Source organism: Rhea americana, unplaced genomic scaffold, assembly GCF_003343005.1.
Source record: "Rhea americana isolate MKP2758 unplaced genomic scaffold, rheAme1 scaffold_56, whole genome shotgun sequence".
NCBI lineage: Eukaryota > Metazoa > Chordata > Aves > Rheiformes > Rheidae > Rhea > Rhea americana.
The window spans coordinates 4,334,925-4,352,082 of NW_028186712.1; the positions used below are offsets into that span (position 1 = coordinate 4,334,925).

Sequence of the window (17,158 nt, forward strand, 5' to 3'; positions counted from 1 at the left end):
TGATATTCCTTTCCAGGGAACTCCCTGACTTTTGAATGTGTTGAATGAGATAAGTTTTGTACTCACATTCTGTTCTTTAATAGTGATGCAAAKGTACTTCTTGTTGTGAAGATTTAGGTGCTGTATGGATGTGCTTCCACTGATCAAAAAATAAACATGCGTGCGTGCTCTGCCTTATTGTATTCTGTAGCCAGTTTAATTTAGAATATTTTCAGTGTAATATAATTATATCTTTGAGACTACAGGAAAAATTCTCTCTGCTAACTTATTGATAGTACCAGTCATCAATCATTTGAGTAAATATTTATTTAAGTAATAGTAGTTACTTAATTTGTCTTTTGTAAGATAGCAAGTAGGCCCATAGTGTTGCATAGGTCCTGAAAGCTATTTTTACATACATTTTTTCTGTAGAAAATATGTGACCTTTAAAATACTTATTGAACCTGCCAGCATTCTAGGAGTTAAATTATTAAGAAACATCCTGCTTGGTATTAAAACTTTTACTCATTATTACATGAGGAATACATATTAACAAGTAATCCTTCCATTGTGACTGAAACTCATAATCCTATCAAAATACATGCCTATTTAAAGGAATAAGAGCTTTGAGTAGAATAATACATTTTGTTGCCCTTCTGTATCCTCACCTTTGTGAATGATGTTCAGTAAAAATGTGACCAGGTGTTTTAGGGAATGTTATCTTTTTATTAGTATTTTATTTTTGGGAGTATGGGGTGATGCTCCCATTACAATGAATTGTGGGAATCTGGTTTGTGCAGGGCTGAGGGAGACAACTAATAGCTTTGTAAAATACCCTCAAAACTTCTTGATCTGAGAGGACTTGAGAAAACTTCTTGAGCTAAGGTGTGGTTATAAGGTTCAGTACTTTGGACTGACTGTGGGGAGAAACAATTTAGATTTTGGCCCTGCTGAAGAGATAGACTTTTAAGGTTTTAGCTAGGTTTTTTAACATTTGAAACCCTTAGGCTTAATAATAAATGTAAAGGAGAAAGTATCTATTGCTTGAAATTTACCCCTAGACATGTAAACTAGCTTAAATAAATGTTCCCTCTGCTTCACAGAGGGAAGCAATTTAGCTCCACTGGTACAAATAAAACTGGGGTAGGATGGAGGAGGAATGTATCTTTTTTTTTTCTTTAATGTATACACCCAAATTCTGTAAAATGTCAGTTTTACAAAAGGAGATTTGTAGATAATTATATCCTTAAAACATCTTGAAGTTTGTTAGGTTGAGTCTGTGTGTCAGGAATAACTGCAGGAAATAGAAATAGGTTAGTTTTTTTTCCTTGTCAGTGTCATTTTTGGGGCTTACCTGAATATTCTCAGGCTGGCTCTTAGCCTACTTCTAATGGAATAAAGACTGCTTGTAGACATCAGAATATATCAGAAGCCGTCAGATCTTAGCTCTCTTCTAGACTTAATACTTGAGGAAAAGAAAGAATTTAAGAAGGAAGTTAAGCAATAAATTCAGTGTTAAGTTACTAGGTGTTATTTAGTGTTATGTTACTAGGTGCTGGGCATGCAGACTGGATTTTTTCAGATCAGTGTAGGCAAAACATGTACAATTTCTATAAAACTTAATGGGAGCTGCATATGTACAACTCTAGTATAGTTTTGAAAATCTCTGCTGAATTGACTTTATAACACTATTTTGAAGCAACTTCACTTTTTTTGCTGCAACTGATTGCTGAATATTTTTTTTAAGTTTCGAGCAGCTTCAATTTTTTTTAAAGCCTTCTGAAGTATAACTCACCAATTTAATTTTAAAATGTAAAATTATGTYAATTTTGAAATTCTGTTACTTTAAAAACTGTAAAGGGGGATGAGTGGGAACAGAAAGCAAGGGAGTTTAAAGTCATGGCCTGGATTAAACATGCTTTTGGGAGGCTAAATTTATTCTAGCAGTCTTGACCTCTTTGGAATGGAGATTAGAGAAAGTTGCTGGGTTTTTGGAACAAGTCATATTTTCTGCAACTTTCATTCTGGTCTTCTTTCTTCCCGTCATCATCTTCTTGGTCTCAAGAAAGAAGCTGTCTGATTTGTTTATGGAAACCTGATGACAGAAATTGGAGAAACGGGAAGGTAAGAAAATTTCTCTGCTCTTAATCCTAGGAGCAAGACAAATATAATCCATACTTCAAGCAACATTTGGCTCTAATAATTGTCCTACAACAGGAAGGGACGTTGCTGAGACTATATGCAACATTCATGAGGTGAGAATCAGAAAGGTGGAAAAGGTATGTTAACTTCTTTGAGATATAGTTGTGTAAAAGTTAGCTTAAATGGAAAACAGAAACTACATATTGCTGTATAATTTTTTAATGGTCATAGCTTAGCCAAGTCTCTGAGGATAAAATGCTTAAAGAAAATAAGCAACAAAATAAATAAAATTAAAACAAACTAATTTCAAATGCTCTGTAAAAAAATCTTGAAGATTATCCAGAAARTACATCTGTTGTTAGATGATGGAAAAGTGCATGCTAAACATCCAAATAGCATTGCCATCGGCATGGGAAGAATACATTTTAATAGAGTTGAGATAAAGTTGTGAAACATAGTAATACCTGCTTCTCATATCTGTAGATCTCAGTGTCTTACAGTATATAACAGAGGAGCCAAAATCCCTTTTGGGGGTGGAGAAAGCCAACACACAGGCACAGTCTACTCAAGGCTCTGCATTGCAACGCTAACACAACTGCAGRTTGAGCCAAGGTCTCCTATGGCCGAGACCAGTGCCGTGTTTGGCAGGCCATATATATCTGTGGTGCAGTAGGTCAAAGCTCTGTCAGTTTTGTGCGTGCATTTCGTTACTTGAGGTTCYTCTAACCATTAAAAGGCTCCTGGAGATAGACTGAACAAGCATTTTGTCTTCGACTGTCATATTGCTGTGTAAAGTGGTTGGTGTTATAAATGGACAGAGCTGTTACGTCTGAGGAGCGTTTCTGAGATATACAGAACAGCTCAAAAACTGTTTCAGCTCTTTTAGCATACTCACAGCAAGATTAATCCAATGTACAAATGCTGGATACATAAGCCTGCAAATTCAGCTGAGGTAGCAGTATCCCGGGAGGCAAAAAATTATCACAGATAACTGTGTGCTCTGCTCTGTCCTCACCTGTCCTGTCAGAGGTTAGATGAAGAGGAGGATGAATGTGTGGGGACAGTCTCACCCCTCTGGGTGATTGCAGTGGAATTCCTGCAGAAATTTTGGTAACTGGAAGCATGGTGCCAAAAGCCCAGGTCAATACTAGCATGCTTTTGGTATTTTCCTTTGAAACTTCTTCAGGCTTTTCTCAGTATGGGGGAAATGCGACATAGGGTACAGCCACTTTTCTTCTCCCACATTAAGTCTATTTTAATGTGTGTAGGTGAGGAGTTAGTGCAATGTCTGTAAGTATCTGAAGAGCAGGCGATAAAAATAAGAAATCTATGAAGAGGGAATTCCAGTTTTGTAAGGTTTAGTAATACTTACGTATTTCGTTCCTTTCAAATGCCAAGGAGGTGATACTTTTCAATTACAAACCGTTGGCTCTCTTTGTACTTAATTTGCTTCAGAACCACCTGCAGTCCCCAAGAACCTGAACTGCAAGYGTCCCTAGACCTTGCTCACCACAACTCGATTGAGAATCAAGACATGTTGGGATTAGGCTGACTGAAATAGTGATTTAATACTGTCAGAGACTGGAGTGTGAACTGTAGCCCAAGCTTAGGCACTGAATTACAGCTGCCATATAATTTATACCATACTGATTTGGTAGTTTCTATCTTTGCTGGAAATTGTAGGTAATGATGAGTTGCMTTTCAGTAACATGGAACTATTTAATATGCATACCAATCCAATAGTTAACAAGTAAGGCCAGAATGATGCACATCAAGGTTTAATTCTCTACTCTGCAATAAGATTTCCAGACCACTTGCCAAAAATCACATAAAAATAGAGCCATAAAGTTCCTCTGGTAGGAGTTTAGGTTTGGTGTAGCAAGCCTGAATTCTGCTAAGTGTTAAGGCTTCCTATAAGACACGTGCATTCAGCAACCATTTTCTTTGTTTATGTGCTTTGGTCAGTCTATTGCAATCATCTGTGGAGGGAGATAAGATACTAGTAGTTTTTCCAAAACTCATAATTTAGATTCAACAGCCTATAACCTAGGCAATGGCTAGGACAACGTAAAGTGAGGGTTCCAGATACAACCTCTTTTTTCTCACTGGATCCAGTGTTAYAATTTTGATCCCTCGTGCCTGTGACAGTGTGAAAGTATCTGCTGGGAGTAATTATTTGAAYTTCCACTTTGAAATTGCTCCTTTGCAAGCATTCACTAAAATAGGACTAGAAACTGGTCTCCCATACTTTCAGCCRCAGAACGTAGACTTCGTTTGTGCTTTTGCTTCAAGTATTTCTGTGTTTTATAYAGAGATAAACAAGAAAGATTAAGCGCAWGCCTGAATGTTGTTGAGGTATGTGYRTTGAGTTCTAGGCTATCAGGAGTTAGACACCTGGGTGTGTGAACACTAAAGAGCAAATCTGACTGTAATACCCTTGTCAATAGAGGTAGGGGCTTTATATGCCTTCAGGATATGACAATATATGAATCATATTGTGAAGATTAGGTACATTGTTGTAGACCTAAAACTGAGAATCTTTATGCTTCCATCAGTAAAACAGGAGTAAGGATTTTTTTTTTAACTTCACAGGTCAACATAGAAGATAAATATATTTAAAACTGATTTATCCTATTACTTTGGTGGTGAGCCATATATGAACCTTAACTATCTGCTTCATTTTTACAACCTGCCTATTATTGCAGCAGCACTTCTAATGATTTCCACTTTGGGTAGTATGTCATGCTGATTTAAAGGAGGGAAGATATGCAGCTAAGAATGTATGCAGTTTGTGACTGCAGAGACCTGCTTGACTTTTCAAAATTGCTTTCAAGTAATTGCACTCTGCTTGTAATGATGTGCTAATATTCAGGATATCATTACATATTAACTGATTCAATATTGTAATACTCCTGATACAAAAAAAAATGGAATCCTCAATTATGTACCATGAAAATGGAAACTTCTGTTAGGACTGGAGAAAGGATGATGATCACGTTTTATTGCAATGAGTAATGGAAGCAGAATGATCTAGTTCTCTGACAGTCTGCTCATCCTGACTTTTTGGCAGGGTTGGTAAGAATTAGTAGTGTTTCAGAATTTGAAAGGACAAAAACATTAACTCCATATTCATTGAAGTTTCTCATTCAGAAGGTTATGTTAGAGTAATTTTAGAGGGCAAAGGAAACTGATTCACTCTGCTGTCTCATTGGATACATGAGATATGCAAACAGGCAAAATGAAGAGAATTAGTTAAGACAGAAACTTCAATGTTAGATTGGAAATGTATACCCTGGAATTAATTCTTTGAAGGTCTCTGTAAAGTCATTCCTTCCTATTAATCAGAGGGGCGCTGGTTTTACAAAAGAAGACAATAACCAATCTCTGCTTCCAGGAATTCACCATTTAAATTCAGTCAGTTTAATATACTTCAGATATATGCTGAAATGACTGGAAACTTCAATCTTGTAGCTATACAAGTATCTGGCTTTATAATGTGCTACAAGGGAATAGAGTAGAGAAACTGGCCTTTTACTGTCGGATAGGGTTTGTGTAAAATCAGTTCTGGTACATACATGCTTAAAGTTTAGGTCTTCCTTTAATAAATGTGTGGACAGGACAAGGACTACATCCTCTTGTGAACAGATATAGCTATGATGCAGAAAACTGGACTTAGAGCTTCATTTAATGATTGTAGATTTGTGATCTGAAAGAGCCACTTGCAAGCTACTTAATAATAGATAAGATGCTGTTCAAATAATTGCTCTGCTATGAGAGATATAAAAAGAATATAAAAAGTATTTGGAAGAAAGAGTAGGCAATGAAGGTGTTGATCTTGATGTTAGAGCCATGGTTCCTTGGAGCTCTGAGTCAGTAAAACAGACTGTGTTAGGACTGCCAAAGAGAAAAGATCACCTATCTGATAATTTATTGAGGTCTTTAGGACCTCATAATAGGCACTCTGTTTTGTTAGCATGAAAACTCATTAACTTTGTTAGGCTATTGCTGCTATTCAGACATAAATAGTAATGAATAATAGTCAAGCAAAGCAAAAGGAAACTAAACCTGAAACATCTTTTCATGTATCCTTCTGAGTTCTTGCACTTTCCTCTCATTGTTCCCTGTGGCTTTAGCAAATATCTCTCTGGAGTCTTCTAAAACTAGAGAGAAGAGCTGAAGAGCTGCTTATTAGCTAGCACAAAAAGAGCAGCAGTAGAAATAACTATCTAAAACTTCCAACAGATAAATGAGTCATTTATAGGTCAAATAATAGCAGGAATTTTTTTTTCCTTTAGTATTTCCAAATATTGTCAGACAAAAAAAAAATTCATTGGCTTATTGTACCCTGCTATCACTTCCACTTACGAGTTTCTTAATCAGCCTGCAAGAGATATCAAGCATAAACATGGGGATTGTCATGATATATTCTGAATTGGGAACAACTCCATGCTCTTGGYAAGGTGCCACAGCTATTCCAGAATAAGAGCTTTGGGGAGGATGAGAAGGAGGGTTGTTTATAGCTATTTCTGATCTTTCTGGATAATAGGAGTGGGGGAAAAAAAATGTGAATGGAAAAGGCAACCAGGATAGAATTTTTGTATGTGATTTGCGCGTTACTGGGATTGAAGACTTTTAAACTCTATGCACAAGTACAAAATGATTGTTGGTGTGAGAAGAAAGGAAATTCCAGTAGAGACATCAGTGCAGCTGTGTTTTCAATAAGTGATTTCAATTTTACTTGTTTCATTTCATATAACATAGAATAGCAATACTAATTTGTAAGCAATGGAGTTCCTTACCTAGGACTAGAGTATTAAGATTGAGGTTTAGAGATGAGAATTGCTTAGAGATGAGAGGTTTAGCAATAAGAATTGTTTATGAGAAGGGATCTGTATGGTTGGGGGTTGTAAGAACTTAAGAGAAAGGAGGAATGACACATAATAAAATATTAGAATCTATTGCTCTGTGCTGTCAGAGAACTACTGAAGCTGAGGAGCCCTTGACAGTGAATATMTTCCCTTAGAAGAAAATCAAAACTATGAATTTGAATTCAAGGAATTGATAGAAAAACGATGAAAATGGAGGGTTCTATGGATGATTTTATTTGCCTRAGACAGTGTTAGTTAAGACTCTTAAATGGAGGTAATATGAATTTAGACCATCTATTGAAAAATCCACACTTGTGTAGATCTACCGTAWGACTTGTGAAGATGAAATGAATGGGAAAAGAAATGGRAAAAAAATAACAGTTTGAGAGAAAACAGCTTAAAAGAAGAAAAATAATGAAGAGTCTGATAGAAACATAGTTTATATATTWTATATATATATATATATRTATGTATATATATATTTTGGCAGCTGAAGAGTTACTGTGACATATGCAGCTGTAGTCATGGGGTGCAAGACAATGCACTGCCTGCTGCTTGCCTGCAAGCAACTGTAAACTGGCTTTTCAAGCATTCTAATTTCCAGAAAATTTTTAGAAAATCAGATAATCTTTAAGAGAAAGCTCTGTTTTGTTTTGTTTCCACTCTTTCTAGAAGTAGTTACACCTAGAGCTAGAAATACTGCATGTGATGAARAAAGATTATTAACCATGTATTTGGACCAAAAAAGCACCTCAGAATAAGGGCAAATTCTGCAAGTACTTGAACTATCTATTTTTTAAATCAGTGATTTTAGCTAAACATTTGAGCCCTCTTGAGGTCACTCGCTACCATTGCTTTAAATACCTTTTTTTCTTCTAATTATTTTATTAAAAACCTCAAAGTTTTGTTTACATCTTGAGTAAATATCAGGATAGTATGATATGTTTTTCCTTTGCCCTTTAAAGTTATTGTTCTTTCGATTATCTTAGATCTTGTGCAGGAAAAAATGTACATCTTATTTTAAAAAGTTATATAGACWTGTATTTGAATTCTCTGTTGATGTTATATCCCTGACAAGATACTTAAATATGGCTCTCAGCCACTCACCTTGTAACTCATGTTTCAGTTTCCAGTCTATGGATCATATTTTAGATTTCTTGAGATTTATTTATGAAAAAAACTACTAATATTTATTTAATCCATATCTGAAGAAATCCAAATTCATCCATCACAAATCTTGGCCACTTTTGGTTTGAATTACTCAAGCATATTGTTTTTATCTAGCTAGAGCTGTGGTAGAGCTTTGGTTTAAACGTGTATTAGCTATACCTTCAGAAGACATACTGGTAGAAAACACTATGCAGTGTCTTGCATCAGTGCTGTAGTCCTGGTGTTATTTGTTTGATGAACATTAATAATCTTACAATTACATTGTGCTTAAGAACTGTATTTGTATGATGGACAGCTTTACCTCTGCTCGAATTAACGCAGAACAAGCAGAAGTAAAAATAGTGTGTTTTTATTGTCAGTCAGTTGACTGTCATGATGCAAACAATTGAAAGACAATCTGTAATTCTGCAGTGAAATCACCTCAGTGTCACAGAATCACAGAAGAGTTGAGGTTGGGTGGGACCTCTGGAGATCACCTAGTCCAACCCCCCTGCTCAAGCAGGATCACTTAGAGCATGTTGGACAGGAAACAATTCCTTTCRAAATATGGCATGAAAGAGTGGCCCCAACTCATATCCATACTTCACAGCCTATAGGGCCTATAGGGCCAAACCCCTATAGGATTTAGTCTAAAACTCAGCTGACAGGGGTTTATTAGGGACTAAGGAATGAGCTTACATTATTTTTTCTACTACTATACTCAGGGGTGGTCAGACAGACAGGTCATATCTTAAATTGCCTTGCATAATTATCCAAAGCCTATTTGTTAGAGATTAAGCTCATCTGTGTAAAGATTTTCATTAGTACAGTTACATCCTACAGATGCATCTTTTGAAGCACCTTCATGAGAGAGCTGTTTGTTTARAGAGTTGCACAGGTGAAATTTATTATGGCATAAATTAGGTCTAAATTTAGAAGAACTAAATCAACTTCAGCATTATATGTTGCTCATTATTATGTTATATCTCCCTGTTCTTTGCTTTTGAAATGGAAGAGTTTTGGAGCACGAAATGGCTCTTCAGTTTGTATTTATGAAGTAGCAGTTGAGGTTGACAACTACTTTCATCATATCACAAATACATATGTAAGAATCAGACAGTGTCATTATCCAGCACTTCCCAATATTGGATTATTAAGGGGGTTTGTTATTTGGGGGGAAGGGAAGGGGAAGAAGGAAAGGACAGGAGAGAAAGGGAGAGTATCTTCCTAATCGAAGAAATTTCAGTAGGATTCCTTTAGTCACAGTAATCTTACTCATCAGTTGACAGAGCATTATTATACTGTTGAACTGGGCTGAGCATAGGGTATTTCTAGTTAATAGTTCAGGAGGTAGGAGTTCAAAATAGGACCACTAAATACAGACTATTCCAAAAAGTAGTGCTACAGACTACTTACTCCTGAGTCCTGAGGCTAGTGGCAGTGTGTAGTGTTCATTTATCAGCCATAATAAACATAATGACAAATGAGCAAATCATTTTTATTATTAAATTTTGTAATTTCAACTGCCACTGTTAAAGCATTTGTTAAAGATGGAGCTGAAGCAGGTCTATAATTATCTGAAAAGGGCTTATGTACCTCTAAAGCAGAACTCAGTCAAGAGCCAGTGATGAGCTGCAAACATTAATCACCCTTTTTAGGGGGAGAGGGGAGAGAAAAAGAAAATGTTATCGGTTTATATGTGTCTTGGTTAAATATCTTTATCAGTGATTATTTGGGAGGAGTGGATGGAGAAAAGGAGAAGGGAAAGTTTGAAGGCAGCATGCTTGCCTAAGGATTTTCTCCTGTGAATATAGCCTGGAGATGTGAAAACTGGAGTGTGTGGTTCTGGATATGGTTAAAAAAAAAAAAAAGAAAAAGAAAGAAAGAAAAAAGCTCCATTTGCTTTTACGTTATGATATGACATACAGGTGATTTCCAATTAACTGGCCATGGCTTTTGCATGATATTCCCATAGGATATGATGATTTTGAAACATAGCAGCCTGATACACTGCTCTAATGTATCCAAAAAAGTAACTGGTTGCATGACCATTGAGTTATGTTAGCTGGTTTTAATGTGGCAGTTTCTGGAGCAAGGTGATGAACATTTCCTGGGAAGCTGCTTTGCAGGCACCAARGTGAAGAGGAAAACCCTGAGGCAGGTGTTCCACTTTGGTAGACCACTTGGCTGGGTTAGATTCAATGACTTAATGGTAAGGGATGAACGTAGGCTCATTCTCCAAAATGGTTTGAATTTGCCCTGGTAGATACAGGGGCAAATATTTGAGGGGATGAAAACAGTGAATGACAGCATCAGAAAGCACCTGTCAGCTATTGACGTTAAAAACAACTGTACACTTCCTGGATTTTAAAGGCTGACAATCTTCAGAGGTCTATGTYATAGAATAACAGGCCTGATGCTCCTCTTAAAATGGTGCTAGCTAACATTTTAGCAATTCAAAATATCAGTCTTTCCTTCTGGACAAGTCTCATATGGCACAAAAGCAAGTTAATCAGAGCTAACTAAATGTTAAAAAAAAAATTCAGATCAGGTTTGCATTTCAGATGAGAGCTCAGTACTGTCATGCATGATATATCCTTTTCTTTTTTGATGCARACCTTTATATTTTGGGCTCAGTTTGGGTTTGGGATTTCTTTTTTCATATTTACAGGAAGGAGATCTTGCATACATGCATATCTTTCTCAAAAAAAGAGAGACTGGCTGTGCTACYCAGTTAACAGCTCTATTAAATAGACTTTGTATGCCTTTAGATGTTAAAGGAGCAAGCATGAAACAGCCAGAAATTTATGATCTGGTAGTCTTGAGGAGCAATGATAAATAGAGAGGATGGGATGGAAGTAGGAAGTTTCAGTAGCAGAAGAGTTTCTTGCCTATTTCTTGCCTTATTTAAATAGAAATTTAAATGTTATTTAAATATCTCTCAGTTTCAGGCAAGGGACATATTCTGAGCATATCTTTCTTATTCAAGAGCAGCTCCACTGGAGACAATGGAGAGAATTACATGATCATGAAATTGGCATAAAAGTCATCAGAAGCAGATCCATTAACTCTAATTAGGGAGTGTAGTGTGATCTTATTTCACTTTACTGTACACAGACTGTAAGGCTATTATTCCATGTGACAGACATTTGTTTTCTGGCGCTTAATTTGCACATAGAATTAATGGTAATGCATCCAAGAACTGATATTGCTAATATACAGCATTAGCATAGCTCTTTCTGTCCCTGACTTCTGCTCTGAAAAGAATTCCAAAAGAGAGAAAACATTTTAGATTCAGTTGAATAATGGTATTTATTATCTGCTATAGTGAACCATTTCAGCCCAACGAGTGTCTAAGATAGAGATTATTATCTACTTTTCATGGTAGTGAAAACCATTTTCAATCGACTGAGCATTTCTATCAGGGTGTAACATTTGCTTCTCCCAAAAGAAGGAAGATTTTGTAGACAGATTTTTCCCTGTCTTTAAACCTTTCACCAGCTGACTAACCCCCAAGGTTTAATAGCTGGTAGACATCTGTAGGCCACAGGAAGAGAAACGACTTCAGCGAGGTACTGTATCATGCTTCCAACATGTGGCAAAATGAGTGCCTCTTCACCATCTGTTATTTGTGTGAGGGTTTTATTATGTAAATGACCGTACACACTGCACTCTGCACAAAGGCAAATTATTTCCCTTACAGTACGTTGCGACTGCCAGGCTTCTGTGTCAGTCCTGAAACAAATAATAAAAACAACGAAAAAGTGGCATGGCAGACATTYGGGTTCTGGGGTTCTTCTACTTGTTCTCCCAAAAACAGAGCACATATCATTAGGAAAATTTTGTTTCTTACAACTTATTCTGACTCATAAAGATAGGTAGTTAAAGAAAGAGAAAACAACAAACAGATAAAACTACTGTATTCGAAGTAAAAAAGAAAAAAAAGCAAATCCAAGCAGATCCTCTGTTAATCCTGCRGAAGTACAAAGAGTCTTAAAACTCTCTGGTCTTACTGAGAGCCTAAAACATGAGGCTGGGCCCWTAAATCATCTTCTGTAAACAAAAGAAGCGTTGTTGTGGGATAAGATTGGAAATACAAGATGATATTCTGTGCTGTTTGAAATTCTCCAATAAATTACCAATTTAAATTGAAATGTAATTATCTTAACTGGCATATTTTTGGCAGCYGTGATGAAAAAGAAGAAAAAAGCTATGCTACTCTGGATCAAGTAGAAGCCCATAGGAGTTCTAACACTGGCCCTTAATCAAAGCCTGCAAAGACACAAAGGCTTAGAGCTAATCTGTGCCAAGCCATGTTGGACAGCATGGCATTGCCTAGAGCATCCTTCTGGTGGCATTTAAAGCACCTGGTGCCCTAGGAAAAAAAATTATATCCAAGGCTGTAAATTCTCAATTATCCTTATACCCATCTTCCCACCAAAAGTGGCTGCTCTGATAGCAACATAATATTTCATGGGAAAGGAAAAAGCACTGCTATTTTTATTTTATTAATTTATTCTGTGTGCGGCACCCAATTGGTTATCTGCATGAACATGCTTCCTTATTGTATATTTCATGTGGTTTAATATAATTAAACTATTCATTGATTTATCTTAAATCTCGATTTGATAATTGGAAAAGGTGTACATGKGGGTTTAATTGTTATTTCAAGTGAACTTAAACAGAAATAATTGAAGTCTATGACAGACTTGACCAATTTGATGATTAAAGGCTGMCTGGTTGCTGACTGCATTGTTTGTATGATTTCTTATACTTGGATTTATCAGCTGTTCCTGATTTAATTATGATTAAGTGTTGAACTTTGCAGATAGCCAGCTGCTGGTGCTGCTATATTGATTAGGTTTTTTTTTATTATTATTAATATGTTAAATTTTGTTGTTGCAGCAGGTACATATTTTGTGATAGAGCAACTAATAATAGCTAGCGAACTTTGCCATGAAACTGTATGGCAACCCAGCTCTATCAGGTATTCTTTCTTTTCTAATTTTATCTTCTTTTTCCTGTTTGCTTATTCATTAACATCTGGTCTTCTTAAAGCTACTTCTAAAATGTATTTTCATGCTAAAAGTCAAACCATATTTTATAAAAGGTAGCAGCAAAAGAAGAGAATTCCAGTACCATTCTTATACCTTATGTAAGAATACAGGCACAAGCACTATATCTGTCTCTTTTCTGTCTCTCTCTTTTTTTTTTTTATTTATTTATTTTTTTTTTTGGGTGGGGAGGTCCTTAAAAGTTTGCTGAGCTCCATAATTTCCATAAGGGCCTGTTGTTGTGTTTGTTTGCAGAATCAGAAATCAATGGCAGTCATAACCTAATTCCTCATGTTGAGCAAATGTTTTCAAGTTTGCAAGTGTGAAATTAATTTTTTTCCATTTTTGCAGACATCAGAAACAGCTAAAAATATATGAAAAATATTGATGAATATTACTGTATAAATCTTTTCCTCTCATGGTGCATGTCTCATGACCAAAAATCAGGCACCCTTTGAAACTAAATTTTTGCATAGACGGCCACCAAAGCGTGGTACACAGACATCAGATCTTTGTGATGTGAAATGGTCCTGAAAGTTACAACAACTTCCATCAGCCGTTTTAACACCACTATTAACTTCACACACAAAGAATTAAACGTCCTGCGAAACACCTTTCTGAATCCATCCTCCTCCTTTTCTGCGAACAGTGACATTTTTGTAAGTATCAAGGGTAAAGCTTTTAATTTTCTCCCATTTGCTGTCATTTGAAGTTCACTGTTCTTTCCACAGAGAGCTGCACAGATGTAGCATCCTTGCTTACAGCACAAGGCTGAATTCAACTGCAACCAGAGTGTTCCCGCTGTTTTCCATTATACAATGTTTGATACATCATATATATGCAAATATATTTTTTTTGCTTCCAGTTTGTGTATTTAGACTAATGGGAACAGTTACGTTAAAACAAACATTCCCTATGCATGGAGTCTTTGTAACCTAAAAGGCCTGGAAATGACATGATGAATGTCCCACCTGATGTTTAAGACAGTCATCTGTATTCTGTTTCTGCAAGCGCCTTGGCACAAGGGGAGGGAAACCTGCTCACACAAGACTCACTGATTTGAACAGATGCCGGAAAACTCGGGAGGAAAAAAAAAAATCGGTCCATTCTAACCACGGTGAGAGTAATAGGAGCTTAGCTCACGGAAGGTCACGAAAGGCAGCTGAGAGAGGCACGGTGGGTCTGAGGGGCTGCTGCCGAGCTCTGCAGGCCCCTGTAGCCCCTGGGCCCTGCTTGGTGCTGCTGCGCTGCAGCCGCTGGCTTCATGCAAACAAAATTCCAGGAGACGTCTCATGAGCTCTGCAGGTGCCAAGCTCAACACCAGCTGTCAGAAATTCCTTCCAAGGCCTTTGGTCAAGCCATGGGGGGGGGGGGGAGGGGGGGTTTTAGGGGGTGTTGAAAGAATTGGCCAGKGCYCCAGCCTGGSGTTATTGAACAGCCTCTCAGAAGAAAATACTCCAGTCCTAGTTTTTGGACACTAGGGAAACTAGGAAATGAAGTCACGGCTTGGATTTAGCCTTAGTTAGTGATGCCATTTACACAGGCAAATCCCAGAGAAAGAAACAAACACGGGAGAGGACAGCTGTAAGGGTCGAGAGCTTTCAGTGCTCATTTTGATTCCATGCTGCTAGGTGAAGTTATCACAGTGTTCGTTTCTTGTGGCTAGTCTGCAGCAAAAGAGGGTTTTAGAGTAGCGTTAAAACAATCGTCTCTCTGGCTAGATATTTTTTTGTAATTTGTAATTATCCCCCTGTGAAATACAGCTTATGATAGAGTTGTTGGATTGGAAGGAACAAGAAGCAATAGGTGAATTTCATTTGCTTGCATCTCCGCCCTTGCGGGCAGCAGCAGTTTTGCTACTTAAACAGGCTATGTCCACTTCTATATAGCTAACACACACACACACCCCTCCCCAAGCAAATAAACTCTGCCACTTATTTGTTGTTAAGCTTTAAAATTATGTTGAGTAATGAAGGAGACTTTGAGATGATATATATAATATCATAGTGTTGAGGAATATAAAGCACTGCTTGAAAACATGTGACCGTTTTCTGCCTTTTTTTCAGCTGATTCGCAACATTGGCTAAGAGCGGTGACAGCTTTAGCCTATGGTAAATGTTTACGGGAAAGGGAAACATGTCAGCAGATTTTATCAGGCTGGAATAAGGCAGGGAACCAGTGTCTGGGCTGCTGGAGAGCTGGTGATGTGTCTGAGATCTGATAAAGTACTGACAGGCATTTGTGACAGTACAAGTATTTCCTTATGTGAACAACAGCAGAAAATAATGTCTACATACAGTGAAATCTCGCAGCTGAAGACACCTAAGATATAATACTAAATCTGAAAAAAAARGGGGGGGGATAGTTCATAAGGGAAAAGAAATTACTGATTTAAAATCTGACTTTATGTTGTGTTTATATATACATGTATATAACACACACATACACCCACACCCACACACATATACATATATATATATACACTATATATATAATATGAAAAATGATCATTTTCATTACACACTTATATGTGTGTTCATACACATACACATGTATATATATATATACACACACACACATGCATATATAGATTTTCATTGCTCCTCTTATGAAGACACATGAGGAATCTTCATCTCTTTTAAGCACGTTTTAAGGTGATAAGAGATGTAACATAGTGTATATGTTTAAAAAATCACAGTCTAAGCCAATAAGAAGCACTGAGAACATGGAAATTTACTTTCTCGAATGCTGGGTGTGATACCTTAATTTCTATTCTTGGAAAAAAATGTGGATGCCAAGGAACAAGAGAGAGGAAAGCAGCCTGAGGAACATTGCTGCAAATGAGGTGTTCAGGAGCATGATATAGAGAATAGACAAGCAGGACACCTCATCGTAGATCTATTTAGCATACAAATCTAAGTAGTTTTTCTCAATGTGGTCTACAAAACAGAGCATTTTAACTGGTGTTGCATTCATTTTGTCTAGTTAAAGTTGAGAGTAACAGAACTTTCTGTGTGTGGCTCGTGGTTAATTTAATAGGAGATAATCTGGTATTTTTAATCTGCCTCTGCTCCTTTTAATATAAGGTATGTTCCTGTTTGAAATGTTTTTGTAGTAATGCCATATCACTTTTCATGACAATTTCTCTAGCTGTAGAACACCATGGTAATTTAACAGAGATTTCCAGATAGAAGACTGTAAAGCAGAACCCAAACTTATCTGAGGTTTGTGTTAGCTCAGGTATTGCTAGCAAATTACTAATTTAAAATAAAGTACTGAGAGGCAAGATTTTAATGAACTAAAATGTTCCTGACAAATCTACGCCTGGAATTTTTGTGTCTTGGGGTTTTTATTTACAATGAGAAACTTTCCCTAGATGTATTTCTTACTTTTCTATTATCTTCTACAACAACTCAAAGAAATTATTTTACCTTTCTGCAGTTCCTGCAAATTCAAGTTGACAGTCATGCCTCGTCTAAACTCTGATACATGTCTTCTCTTGATTTTCATTTTGCAGGCAGCTAAAGTTCTTGTCTTGTTACTCTGATTATGTTATCCACTGGGGTTTCTCCGCTCACCTTCTGTTATCTTCTCTTCATCTTTGTCCTACTGTGCAGCCCATGTCTGCAGGCATATCTTTCAATCTTTGCTTGGCTACTCCGTTCTAACACTTTCTCTAGCTTATGTTTTCTTTTTGCAGTGCTGCTTTTCCTTTTAYTGTTTTATTACCAGCATACAACCTCCAATGCACCTAGCAGCTCTCAGAGTGACTTGAATAGATAGAGCACAGTGGACTGGATAGCTGAGACTTGGTATTCCTTGCAAAGGCCAGTAGCTTTGAGCAAGTCATTTTATCTTTCAGTGTCCCACTTCCCCCCCTCCACACACCATTTCTTGTAATGCTTCCCTTTTCTGAGCAAAATGTCATCAGGTTCTAAAGAGCTATAGAAATACCAAGTAGTATTG

At 36.9% G+C, this 17,158-nt stretch overlaps 1 long non-coding RNA gene across 23 annotated transcripts in view; it reads left to right on the forward strand.

Annotated features, from left to right (window-relative positions):
- LOC146587860 (uncharacterized) overlaps nt 1-17,158 on the forward strand; it is a 359,490-nt gene that overhangs the window by 322,774 nt on the left and 19,558 nt on the right. For 17 of the 23 annotated variants that reach the window (XR_014897548.1, XR_014897547.1, XR_014897549.1 and 14 more), the window contains one exon: nt 2,134-2,234. This is a non-coding gene — a long non-coding RNA (uncharacterized LOC146587860). Of the gene's footprint in view, nt 1-2,044; nt 2,104-2,133; nt 2,259-13,923; nt 13,995-17,158 lie in introns of those variants that run through there. The other 6 variants (XR_014897564.1, XR_014897570.1, XR_014897566.1 and 3 more) reach the window with 5 other exon arrangements.